Raw genomic sequence first — 24859 nt, 5'->3', positions numbered from 1 at the left:
AAATCATGAAGCCGCTTAAGAGCGAGTAGTGGTCAGAGATGGCCTAGGGCCGGCAGTCCGAAGCTTTCCGTTTTCCCAGGATAACGGCGAACGAGTTACGACTAGGGTCACGAAGTCATAGTCGACATCCTATAAAGCCGCAAGAGAATCATCTATATAGATATATGTTTATACACATATATGTAGTATAGATACATACGGACATCACATATTTTTATACATGTATGTATGCTCAAATATATTATCCTCAATCTTTATTTTAATTTTATTTTTTTTTTTATTCCTGAATTTAAATTGGCAACTTGCTAAAAAAAACGACGTCCCATATTTTTTTAATGAGAATATATTCTACCTATCCATAAATATTATTTTTTTTTTTTTTGTGAATTATTTAAATTTGACATTTTAGTTGAAATCTATTTCATGTACAAAGTCCTAAATAATTTATGACAAAAGGGAAAAGACGAATGTGAATAGAATATAAAGACGAGGAAGGCAAAAGATGCTTTTGTCGAAATGTAGTACGTTGAATTAGAATGAATAATGTAAATACTTTCTCGTGGATTCGAAAATCCAATCGTCGAATCACATTCCTGTATTTCCATGCCTACACTCGTGTATATAAAGTTAAAGGGAGATAATAGAGTCGACATACTGAGATGAGAGACGACTGAGTTTTTTAAATAAAAATACAAAAAAATAAAAAGTCAAAGGGAATATAACGAGAAGGATACGAATGCCTCCTTTTGCGAGTGGTAAAACGTGTTTTTTACATTAACAAAAATAACCTTTCAGCTTTTTTTTTATTTTTTTTTTTTTTCGCGTACCTTATCAAACTTTTCTTTCTATCATTTTTAGTTTAGGTTTTTTATTTCTGATACGTGCGCTTCTTTCACCTCCTTTACAGTGTGTTACGCTGCTATGGAAATACGTGAGAAAAGTAGTTTTCGGAATTTTAAACAAATTTACGTAACACAAAAAAAAAAAAAAAAAAAAAAAATTAAAAAGGATCCCAAGTAAATTCACGTAAATAAATGTAATTTTTTGTTAATTGTAAACTATTTGATAAATTAACAGATAGTAAAAAAAATAATTATTTAATTACTTAAAATTTTATCGCACGCTTATAAATTAAATACGAGTTTTATGAACTAGAAATTAGTACCGTCAAATTTATCGGATGTACAGACAAAAAATGATTAATTACTTCGGAAGAAAAACATTTGCTACGATAGTGATAATTTTTATTATTAATTTAATATATAGTAATTATTTTAATTGTCACGATAATTGAATTGAAAAATTTTCCTGTGCACAAGTAAAATTATTATGATACTCAAGTTCGCGAACATCTCATAATTTTTAGATTTTATTTTAAAACAATAAATTGTAAAAAAAAAATATTTTGAAAAATTGCACCTATAGTTTTTTTTGTCTACGTGTGAATTTTTTTTTTTTTTTTGTAATTGATTTGTCAAGAAAAATAAAAAATTGTTAATTGTCTAATTACCAGGATCATAAATTATTGAAATGAATTTTCAAAAGAAAAATTTTTTTTATCTGTACAAAAAAGCCTGTGCATGAAATAGATAAGCAGCGAACCGCTAAAGGTCAATCAAATAAAAATTTAAATCGTCTAGGTCAGTAACGAGTTCACTTAAAAAGAAAAGAAATAGATACATATAATATATATATAAATTTTATAAGAGTAGTAAAGAACAAAATGTGACTCAAGGTACAATACCATTTTTATCCATTTATAAAACATAAGTGAACATAGATTACAATCCTATTTGATTACAACTGCACTATTTTACTTGAAAGTATATGATTTTCTTTTTCTGTCTCATCATTTTATTTAATTTTTTTTTTTTTTCGTTCGAACATATATATAATAGAACAAAAGACATATATAAATGAAAGTGCACTCGTTGGTCCATTACGAGCACTTCCTAGACATTTTCACTCTATACAAAGAAGAAGAGCATGAGAATGGGATAGCAATTTTCTTCGATATATGAGTTGTAAAAAGCTCAGAAAAAAGTAATATCATAAAAAAAAATTAACGCTGAAATAAAAATACATAGTCAACCTTTTAGAATGAAGATTATTCATTCCTCTATCGAATTAGGTTCTATTTATACTCTTTAATAGTTTATTAGACAGTAATGTTCTGTATAATAACCTAATAATGTATTATCTACATCGTGTAATATAAAGTTTCTGTATAATATTTTAAAACAAAATTGCTTGGTATAAATATTCAAACTATCGATACAAGCGTTTATGTATATAGCACACATATACATTGTAACAAAGCTGCGCATATTAATAAGTGATTAACTTTATATAAATATATGCAAAAGATAAATGATAAAATTACAGGGATCAATATCCGTATTTTATTCAAATAGTTTTAGGGAAACTGTTATTATGCTTATAAAATTGCTTTATAGAACAATCGATTGAAAAGAATGAAAAGCAAGCGTTATATAATTTGGGGCAATATTGCAATATTTATGTACGTAAGGATCAGAACGTTTTTCACGCAACGAAAATGAAAATAATTTATCCAAGTTGAGTCTAAAGGTGACTCAAGGGGTAGTTGGGGGTGGTCGCAATTATTGACTGACGCGTGAAACATTTCAGAAATCTAGATACAGGCTGAAAAAAAATGAACCTGAAAATCGGAATGATTTCACCGAACGAAAGTAAAGAAAAATTAGACGATAATTGTAACCACCCTCAACTACCCCTTGAGTCACCTTTAGACTCAACTTGCATAAATTATTTTCAATTTCGTTGCGTAAGAAACGTTTCGATCTTCAGGTACATGAAAAAAAAGCATATAGTTAGTAAACGTATTTTTTACTGCAAGAAACCTGGTGTAATTCCCACAGCAATACCGAGTTTTATTGTGGGACTAAAACTTTATAGTATGTTACTATAGCAAGTGCAGTTGTGTCTCCAGCGCTTACATGCTTATCCTATAGCAATTTTTATTTCCCGCGTTTTTACTTAATGTTGTTATAAAATAGGAATAAGAGCGCAAGTGTCAGCAAATGTTAAAATGAGGCGTGAAGTATTCTTTTTCATAATAATTAAATTATTGATAAATATTTCTTTTCTTTTACTTTTCGACTCATTGTTGATAATACGTCTATTCTAACAAAAAATGCTCCTATTTACATAAATCCATGCATATCAATAAAGTAAGGTTACGTTCATTTTATTTAAATTGTCGTGTTATGTCTACAGCAATATCGAGTTTTGCTTATTACAAGAATACCAGTAATGCTACCAGAACAAAAAATTTACCGGGACGAAAAAATACTTTTTTTCTTCAAGTACCGAGCCCTTGGTTTAGATTTTCTATTTGATTTCTCTAGGATTCAGAGAAGTCTTCTGAAATAACGCTTGCACATAAAAGTAAAGGAAAAAAATTCATACTTTGATAACTGAGCCCTCGGTCTAGATTTTCTATTGAATTTCTCTACGTGATTCGTAATTCGTGAATCGTAATTCACGACTTGAGTACGATTTCGATACGACTGAACTATTATGATATTTTTAATATTATAGTAAATATTAAAACAATTTTTTTTTTGACAAAATTCAAAAATCGTCGCACTACTCGACGTAGCCAATTTACCTCATACTTTTTCTAGACTATATAAACATTTACAAAAAAAATTTTTTTTTCCATCATACAATGGTGTCTCATTTTGCCCTACTAGCTTTTACATACGTTTGAAATTATTCCTAGTATAATGGCAAACATATACCCATAAAATGTACATTACATAAATTTCGGTATCGTTACTATTCAGTTGAATCTATAATGCAATAAGTAGTTATAATAGATTGCGGTACCATATAAAATATCCAGATACTACAGTAATAACAAATATGCGTAGAGTTATGTTGATTTGGTTGGGTTAATTTCACAATAGCTTTATTACATTACCATTTGAGAACGCACTCCATCGAATACTATCTAATTTACGTTTGAACACTATTATCTTTTATTATTCATCACTGACAAATTATTTCAAGTTAATAAATTAGTTACATGTTATTGCGATCATTAATTAAATAATTTAATATTTGTTCACCCTCACTCAATTATTTGTTTAATAACAAATGATTCTCTATGTTGAGCTTTTTAAATTTTACTATACATAGAACTCTATTCAATTTACTTACAATATTGATGTTATAATTATTATTATTATTATTATTATTATTATTATTATTATTATTTACAGTTGTTGAATTGAGATTATATATATTTCGTATTTATGCAGAGCTTAAATGATATTTGAATTGTATATATAATTATGATTGACAATAAATAATTTGCTAATATCAATAATATTCACTGCTATTAAACCTTATTATTGATAAACATTAATTCTCATATTCTTCGTAGGGACATAAACTTATTTGATGTAATTGTTCACTTCAATAATACTCTGTATTCCATCGTTTTTGTATTTTATAATTAAAAAGTTATGTGCTATGTATGCGGTTGTTTAGAAACATAAATCCTGCGACCGCAATCACTAAATACTAATATTGATAATTTGTTAGAGTATTAGAAATTTATATTGACATAAACAAGATGTATATTTTTCACCTATATACACATTCATCTATATGTATGTATATATTCAGAGATATGGTCATTCTCAGTACACGGTTAGAAATTTTGTGTTAAAATAATCACAAATTGTGTGTTGCAAATGGTCGACACAAATTTTAGTGTTGATTCAACACATTGCATTTGTGTTGATGTTTGACACTAATTTTATGTTAAATGATTGAACACAAAATCTGTTATTTTGACAGAAAATTTGTGAAAATTTAACAGACTTTTCGTGTTAAAATTAACTAATAAATATGAGCACATAACCTAACCCACTCAAGTATACTGATCTAACCTTAAAACAACTTGTGTCACTTTAGCAAGCAATTAGTTCGATTTTCAGTGATTTTTATAAAAAAACGGAGCTATGAATTATCCTCCCGTAAAATGAGAATAAAAAAATCATGGAACCTGATCATAAAAATACGAAAGTTATCTATGATTATATTTGATTGTAAATCAATTGTAATCTAAGTTTCCTTGCAGACAATGCTGCTACAATGCTTTCCTTGGTTATAGTAATGAAAAACGCGCGGGGGTGTTTAGGTAAACAACACGAATTTCGTGTTAATTTTCGAATAACACAAGAAATGTGTTACATTCCAGATTTTCGAATCATTTAACATAAAAAATCTGTTAAAGTATAATAACACACATGGTTCGTGTTAAATTAACAGATTTCTGTGTTGAAAATTAATACAAAAAATTAGCCAAATTTTTCAACACAAATACACAAAATTTCTAACTGTCTAACTACAATAGTTATAATAATGTTACAATTACACGTTCCACTTTTCTCTCATAAACACAAATCAGCTTTATTTACTCAAAAAATATACCTACTGTAAATATAAGGTCGAAATTACAGTTAAAAAAAAACAATAATTCGTTTAATTCCGGAAAAGAGTTAAAATGAGTAACCTTATTATTATTGTATGATTATATGAATTAAAATAATTAAAGCTCGACATGAAAGTATGAAAAAAATTTAATAAATATTTTACGGGCAGTTTAATTTTTTTATATATGAATTTCTGATATTTTTATAAGTTTGTAATATATAGACAATTTTAATAATAATAAAACATAAATTTTTTAAGACTTCTTTGTTAAAACGGAATAAAAGTATTTAAAATAAGAAAAATGTGAAGAAGAACAAGAAGGAAAAAGTTTAAATAGTTTAATGTGTATGTCAGTATTTATGTAAGGATAAGGAATATAAAGAGACGAACATAGCAATTGGAGTAGTATGAGAACAACGACAATGCACTGAAGTTATCTCAGGCTTTTAACCCTTATGTTAAGTTTATAAAGGAGTTGTGAAGACTGATGAACTCATGAAATAGCCGGCGACGTAGAGATGCCAAGGGCAGTGCCTCAAGAGAGCTTATGTAAGCCGCTATAAGAATTATGATAGGGATAATACCACCAGGACGCTTTAAGGAGACGATCCTTTTCGTTTGCTCTAAATGCTATGCCAAGTATGCGCTCGCATATTTTACATGGACTTTTATAGCACGTGTGGGAAATAAAATACTATATTTCAAATTGGAATTTTCATTTGTTATACTTTATAAGTATATTTTATTGGATATATTTATAAATTTTATTCTATGCTGATATTTTTCAAAACAGTCACTTTAACGATAAAATGTACTTGTCAGTTTATAACCAATATTCCATATTTTTTATTCTAATTATTTTTTTTTCTCCTACGTTCAAAATAAAATTTCACATACAGTCTGTACTATCCAATTAAAAATTTTAAATTTATTGTCGAGTTAATAAAACCAATAACTCTTAATGCTCATTAAATTGTTTTTTCTAGAAAAACTTGTTATTAAATTTAATCGTAAATATATATGAAACAAAATAAAAGAAAAGGATAGTCCAATAAAAATGTTTATCACACAATTGGCAATCAATTATACGGAGTAATAATCAAGCGATTGCCCGCGCCGTCAGACGCGAAATCGTTCTCATATAAATCACATGACAAGCTCAGAACTCGGGTGTAGAAATCACCAGTTAGGATGGATATATAGGATGCTACTGACTTATACAACTCTCCGCAATGAGAGATGTGGGTTTAGTTTCTGTGTGGTTCCCATCCCTTTCGGTCTACTCTACGGTTTAGTTCTCTTCCTCTCTGGCTTCTGAATCTAGGAAACTCCTCCTCGATTTCTAAATTGACGAAACGTCGAAACCAGATGCCAGCACACGTTTTCTCAACCCCTGGTTTCGAAAGCTTCTAAGCTAAGTCTCAAGTTCGTCTGTCATCAGTCCAAATACTCGAATACAGTTAGTTTATTTTTTTTTTTTTCTGTTTTCATTAATTATGTCTCTGGTTTTAATGAAAATAATTATTTGCTTGATTGTCATTAATTTTTTTTTTTTTTTAATTTTCATTTTAGTTCAACAGAAAAATTGACGTTTTCTCCGATAGATATTTTAGACATTGATTATATATATATATATATATATATCTTTTTTTTATTTTTGTTAAAATGTCAACGAGCGAGTCTGATAAATTACTTTTCAGTACAATGAAGAACAAAAATTCGAATAATGACCGCACGAATAGTTTTTGTACCTTGGCTGCAATCGATTAACCTCCCTTGGGGACGAGAAAAACCTTTAACCCGCTTTCAGCTGGTGCTTCTGCTGCCACTGGTTTACGAGTAGAACCAACGCGTCTGTAAATTTAATTTGGAACTCTAGACGATGGATTAAATTTCCTTGATAGACAGCAAGTCTTCTTCGTTTTTTTTTCTTACATTTCTTCAATCTCGTTTTCAACAAACAGTGCAAATTTATTTATTTCAACCAATTAAATGCTTTCCCTTACAGAAAAAATTTCATTTATTAATTTATTATTATTATTATTATTATTATTTTTTTTTTTTGCGTAACGCAATTTTTTCATAAATGTCAAGATGTCTATATTTTATTTAATACTGAAGTACAGGGTTATTAATTATGTGTAGCGAGTTCGAAAGATTATCTGTAGGAATTTTCGGGTAAATACATTTAGACACTTGTAAATTTTGTATGAAGGAGATGCGCGATAACGGAAACGTGACTTGAAAATAAAATAACGGTATTAAGTTTTCGTATATAAGATTCTACTTTTGAAAACATTTGTAATAAATAATTAAATATTAGGATCATAAATATGGCTTAAAATTTATTTGATAATTTTATAGAACGCGCTGTAGTTTCTATCAACCATTTTCTAAATTACGATGAGCTTTTTTGAAAAGAATTAGTGAAAATTTCCTGTAAATAATGAATTTTTATAGAGAAAGAGTAGAATAAGAGAATGGTGACTGGATGATAATTTCCATAATTTTACTTTTTTACAGAAAAAAAAAAAGATTTTTTCGCACAAAAAATTTTACACGCCTCAAGAAAATTTTTACTTGTCCTGAAAAAATTTTTTTTTGCGCCAAGAAATCCTTTTTTTCTGTGTACCTGCATAAAGTAAAAGGAAGAAGGGAGAAGGGTATGAGTCTGATACTTTGGATTTTGTTTTATAATAGCTGCAGCCCCATGGATAATAATAATTTATGTCAAATTGAATATTAATATTTGAATCGAAATTCAAATAAAATACTTTTAAAATTATAATTATTTGAAAAATCCTAATTTAAAAAAAAATTCAAAATTTTTACATGTGTACTAAAAATTTGGTTTTTGAAATTCTAACTATATTTGAATTTGAGCTAAATAATTCGAAAACTGAGAAACCAAATTATCTGCACACTCTTAATTTTGACATTTCTCTCTAAAATCGAATTAGTGAAAATCACGTGACAATCACTATTTGGCAGCAAATAGTCACTTATCGCCAGTGAAAAGTATACCACGATTTGAATCAGTGACATACTTTTCACTAGTAAACAGTGAATAGTCACTATTTTCACTATTTCAAATTTAAGAGAGTTGATAATTTAAGTAAAGTAAAAATACATTTTAAAAATCTCATAACTGTCAACAAATTTTTTTTGTTAAAAAGTGGTCCTATAATTTGCCCAACTCATCTACAATTATAAAAATATAAATACTTTACTACAATTTAATGTTTATGTCAATCGTAACGAGTTCGTATTGACATTTGCTACCAGCTCTCTTTCGTAGTGTCAACCATTTAATTATATTTTTTTCTCAATTAAATTAATAAATTAAATTTATAAAATCTATTGAATAAATATTTTCCAGCAGAAATTAATTACTCTTTTGTCATAACAATATAAAAAAATATCAATTATCAATCCAATCCAATCAATTTCAATTAAATAAATAATTCTTCATTGTTGTTTATTTAACAGAAAAAAATAACAGTAAAAATAATTGTCTGTTTCAGAGTGAATATGAATAAAAGCATTTAAATCACGAGTTATTAAAACAGGTGTAACCAAATAAGTAAGTATTGAATGTGAAATAACAGCCAATGAATTATTAAATAGGTTAATGTTGTATAATTGATGGTAGATTTAATATGAATGCGTGTGTGTGTGCATGTATGTGTGTCTATATGTGTCAATTGTCAAAGGTTTAGTGGTTGGACCTCTGACTGTGACTTCTGACATCTGACTCTCCTATTCAGCAGCCAGCAATACCTTAGGCCAACCCACATATCCCTCCCGTCAATTACCACGACGGTATTTCCAGCCATTTCTCTGTCTCTGTACTCTTGTCCTTCTCATCTATTCTCTCACAATCAAACGTTTGCTCCTGGATTCTCGAGTAGTCTAGCGACTCATGTATACAATATAGAGAATCCAATAGCGTAAAGAGAAAACAGAATGAGAGAGTGAGGAAGAGGAAGAACTGGTGGTAGCTAGTGTTTCGATCGCGTGAACATGGAGATAAAGCGAGAATAGGTGACACTCGGGACCAAGGGAAAGGTCGAAATTAACGCCTCATCCTCATTCATATTCCTATTATATGTATTTACACATATATATAGCCGGTGATGTCCTCCACGTGGTTCTCATCTTCGTACCAGTTTCCGTTGAATGAACGAACGAATAAACGAACGTACATATGAACATATATCAGCTTTCACTACTACCACTACTATTACTACTACGTTACCGGGATTACATTAATTGAATATTCATGCTACGGATTTGCATCAATTTTTGGCGTCGAAACTCACTCACGCGCCTCTCTATAACCGTGTCTACGTTCATGTATTTTATCCGTCCCCTCATACTTGTTTCCTTCCTCGAAATATGTGAATGCCATCAATATATTCTGTATCCAGCTTTTACTACGTCATATATATTCCCAGCAAGCTTTTAGCAGTGAAAATCATCTACCTGATAATATTATCGTCCATCAATATCAGCACAAACAAAAATTATAAATTTATTTATTTTTTAAATGAAATTATCTTCTCAAATTTCTATCAGTCTTGTTATCATTTTTTTCTATCATCCTTTGAATTTTTTTTTTTAGTCAAATTTTAATGAAAATTCGTATTTTTTTTTTTTTTTTAAATTAAGGGAGACCACTAGTGTGGCCGGCTAAAAAAAGATCATTTTTGGGAATTTTTTTAAGGAAAACTACTCCATGGAATGTTTCAATGTTTTACAGATATATTTGTGAATAAGTAATGAATACAAGATAAAATTTTTGAACTCAAAAATTCAAAATTCATTGAGTTATTCACAATCTCAACGCTCAAAAAAAAAAGTTCCCCCACTGCTGTAATAGCGGCCATTACAGTGCATGAAATCAAAAAAACTAAAAAGTTTATTAAACTAGAAGGTATTTTCTGTACCATGGCCTTCGGGCTGAGGAAAAATTTAAATTTAACAAAATGGCGGAGTTTTTAAAAAAAATTCAAATTTCGCGCGAAAATTTGATAATTTTTAGCCTGCCAAAATTATATATTTGATTCGATCGGAAAACTTGAGTTCATGGTACGTATAAACATATATAAAAGAAGCTGCAATTCGAATCAAATCGATCGGATGATTTGTCTTCGAGTTATAACTGCAGCAATTTTGAAAAATGTATTTTTGAGAACCGATAAGCGGCTACTCTTCAGATGACTGTAACTCAAAGAAACTATTCAAGATATGTACTTGAAATTGTAGTATATTATTTTTGAAAGTATAAACTATCAAAATATTCAAAAGAAAAAAAAAATTGATTTTCTAAAATTTCACCCTCGTGGTTCCCCTTAATTTTTATAACTTTTTTTTTTTATATTTTCACGTTAAATTATCAATTTGAATTTTATTTTATTTTGAAGCTATGCGCTAAATTATGCCTTTGATGCTGATGAGATAATTACGTTTTACATAAAATCGTATATGTAAGCGTTTAATTAAAATACCATTCTCAATTATTTCAAAAGCGATTTATCTAAATGAAATATTTAATAAATTTTAAATTGAGATCACTTTTCTTTAATTGTCTGATGACATTTACCTGAATAACATTTTTCAAAATAAGTTAATTTATTTTTTTTACATCTCTACTAATTTTAGCAATTTTTCATTTCTTCTGCAATGAAAACATATCAATTACTATGATTGCAATATAAAATGAAGTTTCTTCATTTGACCAAATAAATCTTTAAAGTTAATTTTCCTAGCTCTCCTTCGAAAAAAAAAAAAAAATAAATAAAAAAACTAAAACTATTTATATGTAATATTTTTCAGTATAATTCAACTTCTCTTTGAAATTTTTACAGGAATTTTATTTATATAATTATGTAAAGCATCTCGTTTATAAAATTAGAGCAATTTACATTTAAAAAATTTTCCTCTCGCGTTGATGCATATTTTTTTAAAAATAATTTAAAGAATAATGAAGCGTAAAAAATAATAAAATTGTTTAATTATAACAAGAGAGCGGAATATCTTGAGCGACGTCGAAGCCGAGACTATTTCTAATTTAATTAATTATTTTCTCTAGGAAATGAAAAAGTGAGTGATGTAAAAAAAAAAATCTTGAATAAAACTGTAATTTAGTTTCTTTAGAGGAAAGAATACTCAGAGATATTTTTGTTCTCTATAATTTAATCAGTATCGATTTAGAAACATGTCTTCGTACTCGACATTCTTTTTTCTCTTCACAACACTTTCTTCGATATATACAGATATGTTTAGTATACAGTGTGTTATATATATTTATTAGAATTCTATCGTAGTACTATCATCAGAATGTCAGCGTCATAGATAACCATTTACGTAATCTGTTTAAATTTCAAATCGTAAAGCTCTCTGAGATAAATTCATCGCTCTTGAATGTCTCGTGATGTTATCTTGACTAGAATAATAAGTTGCATACGATTTCATCGATTATACTTTCTCTTTATCTTATTCGACGATTTCAAGTGATTTATTACAAAAAAAAAAAAAAAAAAAATTATTATTATTCAAATTTTTTAAAAATATCCCGCCTTTTTTCCATAGATGCCGCTTTCTAATTTTTAGTCCTACTATCACACAAGTGCTGCTACCAGTAGTTAGTGGAGAAAAAAAAAAGAAAAAATATTAAATAGCAGCTGAATTTGTGGTGCATTACCGATTTTGAATTTTTTATTAATTACAATTAAATAGAAAGGATTTAGATAGTGATTTTCAAAAAGATTCATCTGACAAAAAATATAAAGCTGATAAAAAAAAAAATTTAGCAAATTTATTATATTTTTGGAAAATTATCGTGTTTGCGAAGATTCATATGTAACAGCTTAGTGCTGGTTTCTTGAATTAAAGTAATTTATTTAAAATTAATTGTAAGCTACTCTTTCCTGAATACCGACCATTTTGCTCGTTAGACATTTTGAGGCCCGTAACCTCTAACGTCAGGAGTTACCCCCAGTCTGTGACAAGGTTCACCCTCACTAGAGAAGGGCGGAAAGGACATTGAAGCAGATGAAGAAGAGGCATTTCGACGAGACCCATCGTGATGTCATCTAGAGACTCTTACCCTTCTCCTCATTATATCAATTTTTATACTCTAAAAACCAAGTGTTTTACAAGTGTATTATTTTAACACATATTAAATGTGTTCTATGTTGAAGACCATAAGCGAAACTATAGTTTTTTGTAGTCATTTAAAACACGTTTCACGGTGTATTAGATATCTATAGATTGCTTATGGCGTTTCAATGTTATTTGGGAAGTGTGTTAATTTTGACAACACACTTGGTTTTAGAGCGTATTAACCGTCTGTATTATACGATTAGTTATCGGGTCCAATAATATTCAATTGTTAAATAAATATTGCTTCTACCTACTAGTAAGTGAAATATATTCAAGTGCCCTTATTACACCATGGAATAATAAATCGACTTAATACCGAGTCGAAATTATTACTCAATAAATTGTCTTTGATCTAGTATACAATTTAACCGATTTTACTGTAACCAAAAAAGTAAAGAGACGATTTAACGTGAGTAAATCAGTCGAAAAAATAATATCGATCGTAAACACACCGCTTGTTCACGCTTGAAGTGTGCAGAAAATTCAGAAAATTTAATTAATCACGAAAACTTTTTCTTGTTTTCACAAAATATTTTTTTTATTTTTTACATTAAAAGATATTTAATTTCTCTCATTTGAATTTAATTTATGAAAAAAAAAAAATGTACATATATGTTTATATAATTTAAATTGTAATTTAATGTCGGTTAATTAAACGATTGTGTTTTAGAGGAAAAAAAAAAGTTTATTATTCACGGTAATGAGAGAAAGTATTAGGATGAATTCTATGTAAACCCAAATGCATTTTTCTCTTGTGTGATAGACAAAAAAAAAAAATTCATTCTACAGTGGACAAAGGACGAGCTGATGGATTCTAGATAGGATAAGAGCGGCCATTAACGCTTGGCGAAAACAACGCATCTCGTTTCACTGCTCCACACAATGTCCAAACAAAAGATATAATTATTCCTCGGAATTAAAGCACCTCTTTTCTTTTTATCCATCAATTGATGGTTAGTTACTATTCTCTTTTATTGTTGGAAAAACTCAACAAACTACACAATTATCAATAATTGTATTCTTATTTAATTATTAATTAGATAATAATGAGTCTATTATTATCTTATTAATAATTTTTATTATATAGGAGCTTTTAAATTTTATAAAATATTTTATTTATGAAAAATTTACCGCATATTTCAAACTATTAATTTATTGTTAGAATTTTTTTTATATCGCGTTGAAAAAATAATAAATTACACTGCTTTAAATTATTTCAATATAAAAATTTGAATTGAAATTATTTTTAAATGAAATTTAAAAAATTTTTAAATTTATGAGTCACATTTACAAGTGACATGAAATAATAAATTAGTTGGCATCCGTAAAAAAGTATTTCAGCTGACAGAATGTATGTATATATAGGTATATATATATATATATATATGTACAAAAAAATAGTATGAAACAGAGTTAGTCGGAAACGTACGCGCAATTTTTTGGCATAAAATAAATTCCCATGTCACCGCACTAGTCTGGACAAAGTATATAAATCGATTTTACAGTCTCGCGAACTAGGACTTTCGATCTTTAAAGAGGCTCATTATTTTGCTGCCATGAGCGAGCATTAGTGCCCTCTACTCCCTCAGGGCTAAAGACAAAGTAGAAGAAAAAGAAAAAATACAAGTTAAATAAAGTGTGTCGGAATAACGACTCAGATTTATAAATTTTAAACTTTGATAAATTTTAAATCAATGGATAAGTCGATCGAGCTTTAAAATTAATTGGTTTCGGTTGAAAATAACTTGACTATTTTTATTCACTCTTGTTTTTTGTGTTTTCTTCAACTATTTTTGACTTATTCCCTAATATTGTTTGATATAATTATATTTATTAGTAATATTGCTGATCTTCTAATTCGATAGTATCTAATTCAGCAATTTTCACATGAGCTGTCGTTAACTAATCGTTTGTAAACGTCATTCTAACCTACAAATTCTTTTTTTACAACCATACTGAAATTCCGGCCATTTTGGCACACATCTAACCTCAAATATATATTACTAGTGAAAGCAAAAACATAAAAAAGTATTATTAATTTTCTTCTTCTTCATTTTAATTTTATCAGACACTTTGGTAAATTTAATTTAAAACTTATCACACAGTAAATGGGACTGTCACATTGTAAAGTCAGACCTAACCTCGCCTGATAGGGGTCACGACATATTCCAATAGATGAAAGTCAGAAGATGGAAAACGAGACATTACAATATTTATTTAAAAATAATTAACTATTTTACACGTAACCCTTTGGCATTAGTTGCATAGTTATCATGAGTTCATTCCTGAAGAACAATAGAAGTTCAATATTTCAAATCCATGTTTTTATTAGGGCATGTTCAGAAATTCATTATGAAAGAGAAAGATGCAACACGTGCGTTAACAAATATTATCTGGTTAAACAAGAGGAATTATTCGACATTACCATAAAGAGTTGATATTCTCTATGGAGAAGATGAATGCGGTATCAAGTTATACTCTTGTTCTTCTGGATTGAGTAAATCACGTGACTTTTTACTTCTCACCTACTTATAGATAAATGTTTATCAATCTTCAGAGTGTTTTACTGTAAAATTTCAGTAAATTTTTTTTGGTTTCAAATAAAATTTATCCGTCAAATCAATACTATTTTCAAAAAATTGCTATCTCTAGAATGCAATGTTATTGAAATTTAAATCATGAATGCGCATTTCATTTTTTCATATAATAGAACTTGCAATACTTAAAGCGTTTTTTAACAGTTAAATGTAAGTTTGTCGCCTGTCGAAAAAGTTTAACACGATCACAAACAACTCTCGTCAATCTATCCCTCAGTATTCTTCAATGCCTCGATAGATTTAGGAAGATGCATGTTCTCTACATAAATTTAACTCAGCACGTACTAGTGTCGTCTGTCATACATAGAGATGCGCTCGCTAAGCGTCATCCTTGTCGTTCAACTAAAACTCGTTTCGATCATACGCGGCTTCACGGATATACCGTATCCCCCATTTTAACGTTAACGTCGACGTCACTATGACATTCATCCCTTTTTCCATCGTTCAACTATATTTTTTTTTTCATCATAATCATTATTATCATTACTATTTTTTTTTGTTTTTTACTGAACTCACTAAACTTTCCGTAAAATTTTGGGTTCGTAAAATTTATCACACGTCGTCTCAATTTATTTTCGAAATGGAAACATTCATTATTCCTAGTTTATTGTTTGTTGTTTATTGAATCCATTGTTTATTAATCGATAGAGAGATGAATTTTGATGGAATATATATGTCGGATTAAATTTTAAAAGAGAGTAATATTCAGGTCGAGTACGAGGCAGAATAGTTGTGAGCCCAGGATTGTGTATCGGGCATTTCGTGATTTATGTAACTTTACACCACCGACGAACGTGTTTGGTGGTGTACGCGTTAATGGCTATTCGTAATTTGTATAAATGCTTTTAAATTTATCATGCATTCCATCGATCCAACATTGACTTTAGCTTCTCGTAACTTGGTATAAACATACGTGAACATGCATACATAAAAAAATATTTTTTTATCACCAAATTTATCACTATATTTTTTTGCTTCATCGTATACATTTTTATAACTACTTTTATTTTTTTACCCACTGATTTTATCGTCCATTAAAGTTACAACTCCGGTATACATTGATTTATATATATATATATATATATATATATATATATATATATATATATATATATGTATATATATATAATTGAAAATAATAAAAAATATCAAATGTTTTTTCCCGTTACCATAGAAGTAAAAAATAATATTATTTCGTAACGATGCCAAAAAAAAAAAAATATTACTCATAGAACGTGTATAAAAGAAATATAAAGTAATAATATATATTGCGAATGCAACATATAAATCTATATAAAAATAATATATGAATAACAAAAATTCATATTTTTTTATAGGACACAAAAATTGATATATGGGTTCTTTTGCAATGGTTTATATTATATATATAGGAAACCTCGGGGCAACATAAAACACCATTTGTAAGACAAAAAATTTTGTTACCTGAATCATTTTTATTGAATACTATAATAAGTGCAACTCTGAGGCAAAGTAACCTACGACTGTAAAAAAAAAAAAAATTGTAATTTTTAATGGAAATTCTAAAATAGCCACAGCGCCATTTGAACAAAAATTTTTTTTGTTTGAAAAATAGTGCTCCATTTTGCCCTGGGGTCTCATATTTATGCATAAATATTATGTTTATTTAAAAGAGCATGTATGTTTGATGATGGTAAATAAGTCGTATATTGTGCCGATTTAACCTACCGGTCATTTATTCAATAGCTATACAATAACATGTAGGTAATTTAATTATTTAACTTTGAACGCATGTGTTCGTATCATACTTTATGTTTGGTATGAACAAATAGTGATCGTTATAATTTTATGTGTTTATTCCAACAACTGCATTAAATGTTTTAGCTGGGCCTGTAATTATCGTTGAATTTAAAATTGCTCGTTCGATATTATAATTCCTATAGATTAGTGTAAATTTGTCCTATCGATTTATTATTCTGGTTATTTAATTACCTCAGGAAATAATTTTATTGTATTAATTTTAATTACCGTATACAATTTGTTTCCATTATTTACTTTAAACGAAGAGCTCGAAAATTTATTCACAACAATGTTTTCGAGATCAAAGGTTCGAAAACACCATAAAATTTTGGGGTTGGCCTGCAGGGTCAACCGATTTTCAGATTTTTTATTGTTCTGTTATCTAAATAGTATTAAACAAAGTATCTAATTCCACCACGGAAAAAAAAGTAAACAAAAATTACTATATGGAATGTAACCCGAAACCACCAATGGGAGCCGATAGCTTGTACATTTGACAGAAGTAAAAGATATCGGATCTATCGATGGTTTCGGATTGCCTTCTACATAGTAATCATTGCGAAATTTTGAACCGGCCTGAAGACCGAAACGTTTTTCGGGGGACGATACTAAAAAACAAAATAAAAAGTCAAAACCCATAGGGTTTTCTATACTAGTATACTAGATCTAGATTCCGAAATATTTCGCTTAAAGATGCTGGTATGTCAGGCAAAAATTGCAACCACCCGCAAGTACCCCTTAAGTTGCTCTTAAAAATCCAAATTACATTTTTCTTATTTCCATTGCCCGAAAAATGTTCCAATCTTCAGGCACATAATTTTGAGATCTATTTTTTCCATGCATAATGCATAAATCCTTCTTGACAATAATGAAAAAAGTAATTTTCATAACTCTTACTGCAAAATGCTGACTTTGGACATTTAACTGCGTTTTTCTTCGTGCATTCATTACATAAACTATTGTATATATTTAGTGACATCGAGTATTATACCGATCCCGTATGATTTATAAGAGTATTTATAAAGTAAAAGTCGCTATTTGAATATAAATTAAAAATATAAAAAAAAATAATAATTAATATGAAATCCTCTTAAAATATGAGTAAAGGTTTAACATTGATAAATTATTAAACAACAGTTGTTGTTATTGTTATTATTATTATTATGAATTCGTGCATGAATAAAAGCTGTTGAATATTCCCGTTACAGTTATATCCTCGGGTAAGTTGATTACGTAAACGTCTCGTACAACGTAAGGTTGTGTTACTTGTCAGCGTTTTGACGTTATAATTATAGTTCAGATGATTTATTTACATTTCGCGTGAGAAGTAAAAATAGAAAACTCTAGAAAAATTTATTATTCGAGCTTTCAACAATGAGCGTTATGGAATAGTATAAAATGCAATATTTGTATATACTCAAGTATGAAACAGTATTTGAAAATATAAATACCATTTTAATTAAAATATTTGAGTATTTGTTACGTAAGATATAGTTATCAATTATAATTTATATAATTAATAAGTGACGAATTGTGAAAACGGGAATATCCTTTCTTAAAATTGTCAACGACAGTATTCCTCTGATCTCATTAAAATAGTTAAGTTCTCGTTAAAACAGTTAAACGATGTCTAGAGATAATGTCAGCGATGGTAAAGATAGTGATGCTTGTGGTAGAAGTTACTGAGGTGCCTTGAATGTTATATCATATCAAAATTCAAAAGTCATAGTCTTGCATTCTGATAAAGTCGAATATCCCAGTAAACTTATTCTAACTCTGTATTCTCAACGGTACATTATAAATGCCTTCGGGCTCACAACTTTAACTATGAATTTATATATAAAATTTCTCTTTGCTGGATATTTAAGAGAAACTCGGGCAAAATTGAACATATTTTCAGTCAATGTCCGGGTAAAATAAGACACTATTATAATAAAAAAAAAATTTTTTCTTTCTTTAAAAATGCTTAGCTATAATTTGTGAAAAAGAATGGAGTAATTTGATCAGCTCGAGTAATGCGATCACTTTAAAGTTATTAATGAAAATTTTTTTTTTAGTTTGTTAAACTGAAGTAGAATAGGTCAGTATACACGGAGAGAAAGTTATAGTAATTGCTTTTAGTACGTTTATGAAATTTCAACTCAGCACTATGGTAATAATTACGGGGAATTATGGGATGTACGCGTATAATTTCTGGGAAAAGTTGTCATAACTATGGGAACATATATATATAATCATGGTAAAAACTATATCGTGTGGTATTTTAATTATGGTAATGATTACCATACTCATGGGAATAGTTCCCATAACATAGAAATAAATCCGATATCCACTCTGGAACGTATTCTTGGTGCTTATGGGAATAAGCCCTATACATGATAGTAACCACCACCATAATATATGAAATATTTCTATTTCATAGTAATAGTTCCCATATTTCTATGGTAAACGTTACCATAAAACATAGTAATCACTTCTACAGTGCATAGGAATCGTTTCCATATTATGAAAATGGTTACCGTACTAGTATGGTAACCATTTTTGTGATAGTATGGTAACTATTAGTATATAATATTATGGTAACTTCCCATAAATTATGGGAATTATTATCACAATTTTATAGAAACTATATTTACATATTAGAGAAACGAAACCTAGATAGGAATGGTTACCATAATTTATATGGGTGCCATTTTTGAAATCAATACTTCAAAAACACCTGTTACCATACGATATGGGAACCATTCCCATAATATATTGTAATTGTTACCGTAAATTTCTCTCCGTGTATTAGGAAACTAAAACAATTGTTTTCTCGGATTTATCGTATTTGATTTATGTTTATTGAATCTTATTTTGATATTCATAATAATTTTGATACCTCATAAATTACCTACATATTTTTGAATAAAAGACAATTCTTTTTTGTCTTGAAAATGGTCTCTTACTTTGCTGCAGTCTCCAGTTTTTTTTTTTATTTTCATTAAATGAAAAAAAAGCCAAATTTATATGACGCAGTTACTTCTTGATAATAATATAATAAAAAATAAAATCTTCATTTTTTATTTACAACTTTTGAAAAAGTTTTAAAAATTCTTAAAATAAATATTTAATAAATTTTATAAAAGTTTTCGAAACTAACTTGGTAAATAAGACATTCAAGAATATTTTTTTAACTTCTTAAATAAAACTAAAGAAAAAAAAATAGTTTTGATGAAACAACTTTTTTGAAATCAATAAATTTTAATATAATCGCGGAACTTTGTAGTAAAGTTTGATACCCGGCTTGATCACAAACACAGTTATTTGTTTGGACATAATAAAAATTATATACGCAGACTTTTAAGATAAAGGATTAATTAGATTTTCAACTATTGCGAAAATGACAAATTTTTTTATTTTATCTAAAGAGATAAAAAAAGTTCCAAATGAGAGCCAAATGTGATCTCAGGTAATTCTATACATCTGCTGAATTTTAAGATCGGAGAACTAATTTTTGTTTTGTCCAAAAAAAAAAAGTTTGGTAAACATTGAATAATAGTAAAAACCGTAAGCCTGCAGTCAGCGAGAATCTTATCGGCTCTGAGTGTTTTTGCATAGCCACTTTCTGCGAGGAATCTCCATCTCTCTACACAAAACCTTTTCCTACTAAAATACTCTTCTATTCCTTTATATTGCTTGGGTTTCCTAGTCCGCAGATAAGCCGCTGCTAGAAACTTTGTATGCGCTTTGTGGACCCTCACCATCACCGTTTAAACTCGCTCACAAGCATTCTGCTCTCAGTACGGGGCACAGCCCAACGTCTGTTAACTTTTAGATCAGCAACCGAGTGCTTTCAAAATGCCTGTTCCTACTTTACTCATCGAGATAGAGAAAGTGCGCTCTTCAATAAAATACCACGTTTAATATTATTATTAATTTCATGATTATAGATTTTCCAATGCATTAACAAACTTTATTACTCTATTAACTTGCGCATGTCATATTTCAAATATGCCAAAAGACCGAAGCTTTTTTTATATTCACTATACTTATAAATTTCAAATATATCAATATTCCCATAATTATATCACCGCTTGAAAAAATTTTCCGCAGTCTAATTAATCGTAATTTGACTTCATTAATATTTTTTTTTACTTTCTACACTTGTCAATCTTCAAATTCTAAATTGATCCTCAAAACCTCATTGAGACTTAAATCCGAATTCGTTTTTTTGACTCGGGAAAAGTCGAATTTGTTATTTTCTTGACCCGGGTAAGCATTTTTCAATAAAAAAAAAAATTCCCTCAAGAAATTGTCTCTCATTTTGCCTCTATCTCACCTATAGTCCAATTAATTAATAAAATAATAATAATAGTAACGATAACGACAATTATTATTGCAGCAATTGTTGGAGTCACGTTATAAGTGATGATGATGATGATGATGATGATGATAATAACAATGGCAATGATGATGACGATGAGTAATCTTGACAATCTGTTTAGCTTAATTAGTGTTGTGTGCATGTTCTATAAGGGCTTCTGTATATCCTGATGTTGATTTCCTTTATCCGATTGTACAATGTAACCCACTCATTGTTTAATAGAGTACGTTGATACACTAATACTAGTAAGCTTGTAATCAGCAAATTTAATCTTCATTATAATCACAAATGAAAACGGAAAGTCAACTCGTTAAGATTATTTCTATAAAGAGTTTATATTTTCGAGTCACTCTTTAAACAAGTCAAGCTTTATTTCATCCCTTGTTTTGTTACTTCTGATTTACTTTTTTATTTTTACTCCTATTTAAATAAAATACAATAGACGCCGTGTCTTTAAGAGTCTTTAATAAATTTACCGTTTAAATTAATTAAAAGATTGTTGAATAAAAATAAAAACAAAAAGTTTAAAATAAAAAATTTTAATTAAAGCAGCAATCAAGGGAGTTTAATTTCAAAAAGAAGTATTTGTCTGAATTGTATTAAAATTTATGTAGGATTATTCTGATAAAAGATCAATTTATAATAGATAAATTTTTTAATTTTTTGAATCATTGTGTTCTTTTATTGTAACACAAATTATTTTTGTTTTTAAATGTTATTACATTTATATATATGTATATATATAGTGAGAAAATAGCAAAATATACGCGGCTCAGATATTTATGAAAAACGAAAAAATTTTTTTTAACTTCCATGGAAGTTAAAGTTGCAGCTATGAAAATTTTCAGCAAAAAGGAAATAATTGGTTTCGATCCGATTTTCAGAATTCGAATTTTCCTTTACTTTTATGTGCCAGCATTATAGAAGTTTTCTCTGAAAATCTTACAGAATCCTAGAAAAAGCCTAGAGGAAACTTTGAGAAATTTTTTTCCTTTACTTTTGTGTGTTCGCGTTATCATAGAATACTTCTCGATAAAAACTCGAAGAGCTGGAAAATGTATCACAACAATGTTTTCGAGCTCAAGGAGCTGGGAAACAGCGGGAAGTTTCGGGGCTGGCCTGCAGGGTTAACCGATAGACAGGTTTTTTTGTTTAAAGATATCTTTGGATCGAATCAACCGATTCGAGCCTTGGCGGCAATCGAAAGGCGTCATTAAGACTTAGAACTGATTATATTTTCGAATCGATCGGCCAAGTAATTTACAAGTTATACAAAAAAAAAAAATTAAAAAAAACAATTTTTTTGTTTTTGTTGCAGGCCTCATAAATCGCTCGGCTGATTTTTTTCAAAGTTTGATCAAATCTGTCACAAGCTCTTTAGATTGCCGTTAATCACGTGAAAATTGGTTAATATTTTCCGAAGATAAATTCTATAGAAAAATTACTTTTTTTCAACGAATTGTATGTTTTTTTGGTCTGATTGTTTTTTGACCTTGCAAAGCTCAAAAGTAGATCGATATGTTTTCTAAGCTCGAGTATAACAGCGGGAGGTTTCAGTTATATTTATTTTTTTTTTTTCGTTTCTTTTGAAATAAATTTGAATTAAAATGGAAAATTTTATGAAATTATTTTTGTCAGACTATAAATTTTTTCTGAAAAAATTGAAACCATCGAATTTAATGGCATTAATACAAAAGCATATAATTAAACACCGTTAAATGGTTATTGAGTTAATATAAATGATGATAATTGAAATCAATCATATTAATTATCGAAATCAAGTATTTATAGATAATTAAATAGCTATTTGTCAATAATAAATAATTAACTGGGCAATAAACTTGACACTTCATCATTACCTCATGATCGTGATGATAACAAGATTCATATTGGCTCATACATATATACATTTGAATGTGCTAGCTGTCTCATAAAAATGATTGGTTGTTTGTTACACTCGAGTACATAAATACATCAAGTGAATAAAATCACGTCTCTACTCAATTTCCTTCCTCTCAGCAGGTACGTAACGATGCGCGAATAAGTATAAACGAGAGTATAAAAAATATAAATCGCACTGAGGGCCGTCAGAAGTGTTCATTTACTGAAGAAAATATGGCTAAATTATTAGCTACGGTCGGCTGCTCAGTAGGTCCCATTACCATTTTAGGGAACCAGGAAATATTATAGGAACCACTTGGGTAGGCCGAACTGAATACGGGGGTTCGAACGTTATAACTCATCGTTAAATACGAGGGAAACCTAAACAAGGTGTTCTTATCATCTGACATTCTGGAAGACTCGTTTCTCTACCTCATTATTCATAGCCTTGTTTATTATATTTATTTCTTGTTATCTTTAATTGATAACGAGTTTAAGATATATAGCAAAAGGGGAGAGAAAAATGGGCCCCTTGAGAAAAAGATGAAAGTAGGATAAGTTTTTCTCACTTTTTCTATTTCAATTTTCAAACAAATATTCGGTATCAATATCACTAAAAAAAACTCAAAATTTTGGACAAAAAACGCAGTCAAATATATCAATTTTGAAATTTGAATCTTTTAACTTTTTCTCAGGTAATTTATCTGCTTGCAATAATAAAAAAAATATATAAATAATTAAATTGCAAATAAAAATGAAAATATTATTTTAAGAAATCAAAATTTTTAAAATTAAATTGACTGTTAATTCAAATTTACCAAAATTGATATTTTGAAATTGAATACTTCCCGGGTCATTATATCTAGCCTCATCAAACGCAAATAATAATTATAGATTCACTGAGTCGAGACTAGGTTCATTTGAGGCTAATCGAGGCTTATTGAGGATCTGTGAACATCATTTGAGGCTCATTGAGGCTCTATGAGCATTATTTGAGGCTCAAAATGCTTTTTTAGCTAAGTGAGACTTGATTGAGGCTTATTTGAGTTTGATCAGGCTAAATTAAGGTTCGATGAGGCTAAATATTATGACCTAGGTTCCAACTTCAATAAACTAATTTCATTTTTTAAAAAATCATCAAGTCCCACAGTTAGAATTCTCGTATTGAATTCAACACAAATCCTGTGTTGAAAACGATCTACACAAATTTTGTGTTAATTAAATGAACACATAAACTCTGTTATTTTGACAGAAAATTTGCGTAAATTTAACAGACCTCGTGTTAAAATTCACTAATAAATATAAGCACATAACCTAACCCACTCAAGTATACTGATCTAACCTTAAAACAACTTGTGCCAATTTAGCAATCAATTAGTTCGATTTTCAGTGATTTTTTTAAAAAACGGAGCTATGAATTATCCTCCCGTAAAATGAGAATAAAAAAATCATTGAACCTGATCATAAAAATATTAAAGTTATCTATAATTATATTTAATTGTAAATCAATAGTAATCCAAGTTTCCTTGTAAACAATGCTGCTACAATGCTTTCCTTGGTTATGGTAATGAAAAACGCG

The 24859-nt window shown here is 28.6% G+C and overlaps 1 protein-coding gene across 1 annotated transcript in view; it reads left to right on the top strand.

The window, feature by feature from the left end:
* The window catches only part of LOC103580476 (TWiK family of potassium channels protein 18), a 343662-nt gene that overhangs the window by 164487 nt on the left and 154316 nt on the right, over positions 1–24859 (top strand). Inside the window, exon 3 of the mRNA XM_008562220.3 lies at positions 9015–9073. The gene's annotated coding sequence lies outside the window, so the exon portion shown is untranslated. The remainder of the gene's footprint in view (positions 1–9014; positions 9074–24859) is intronic.

This window comes from Microplitis demolitor, chromosome 7 (genome assembly GCF_026212275.2).
Source record: "Microplitis demolitor isolate Queensland-Clemson2020A chromosome 7, iyMicDemo2.1a, whole genome shotgun sequence".
NCBI classification, from domain to species: domain Eukaryota; kingdom Metazoa; phylum Arthropoda; class Insecta; order Hymenoptera; family Braconidae; genus Microplitis; species Microplitis demolitor.
This window is presented reverse-complemented; position numbering and strand designations above follow the sequence as displayed.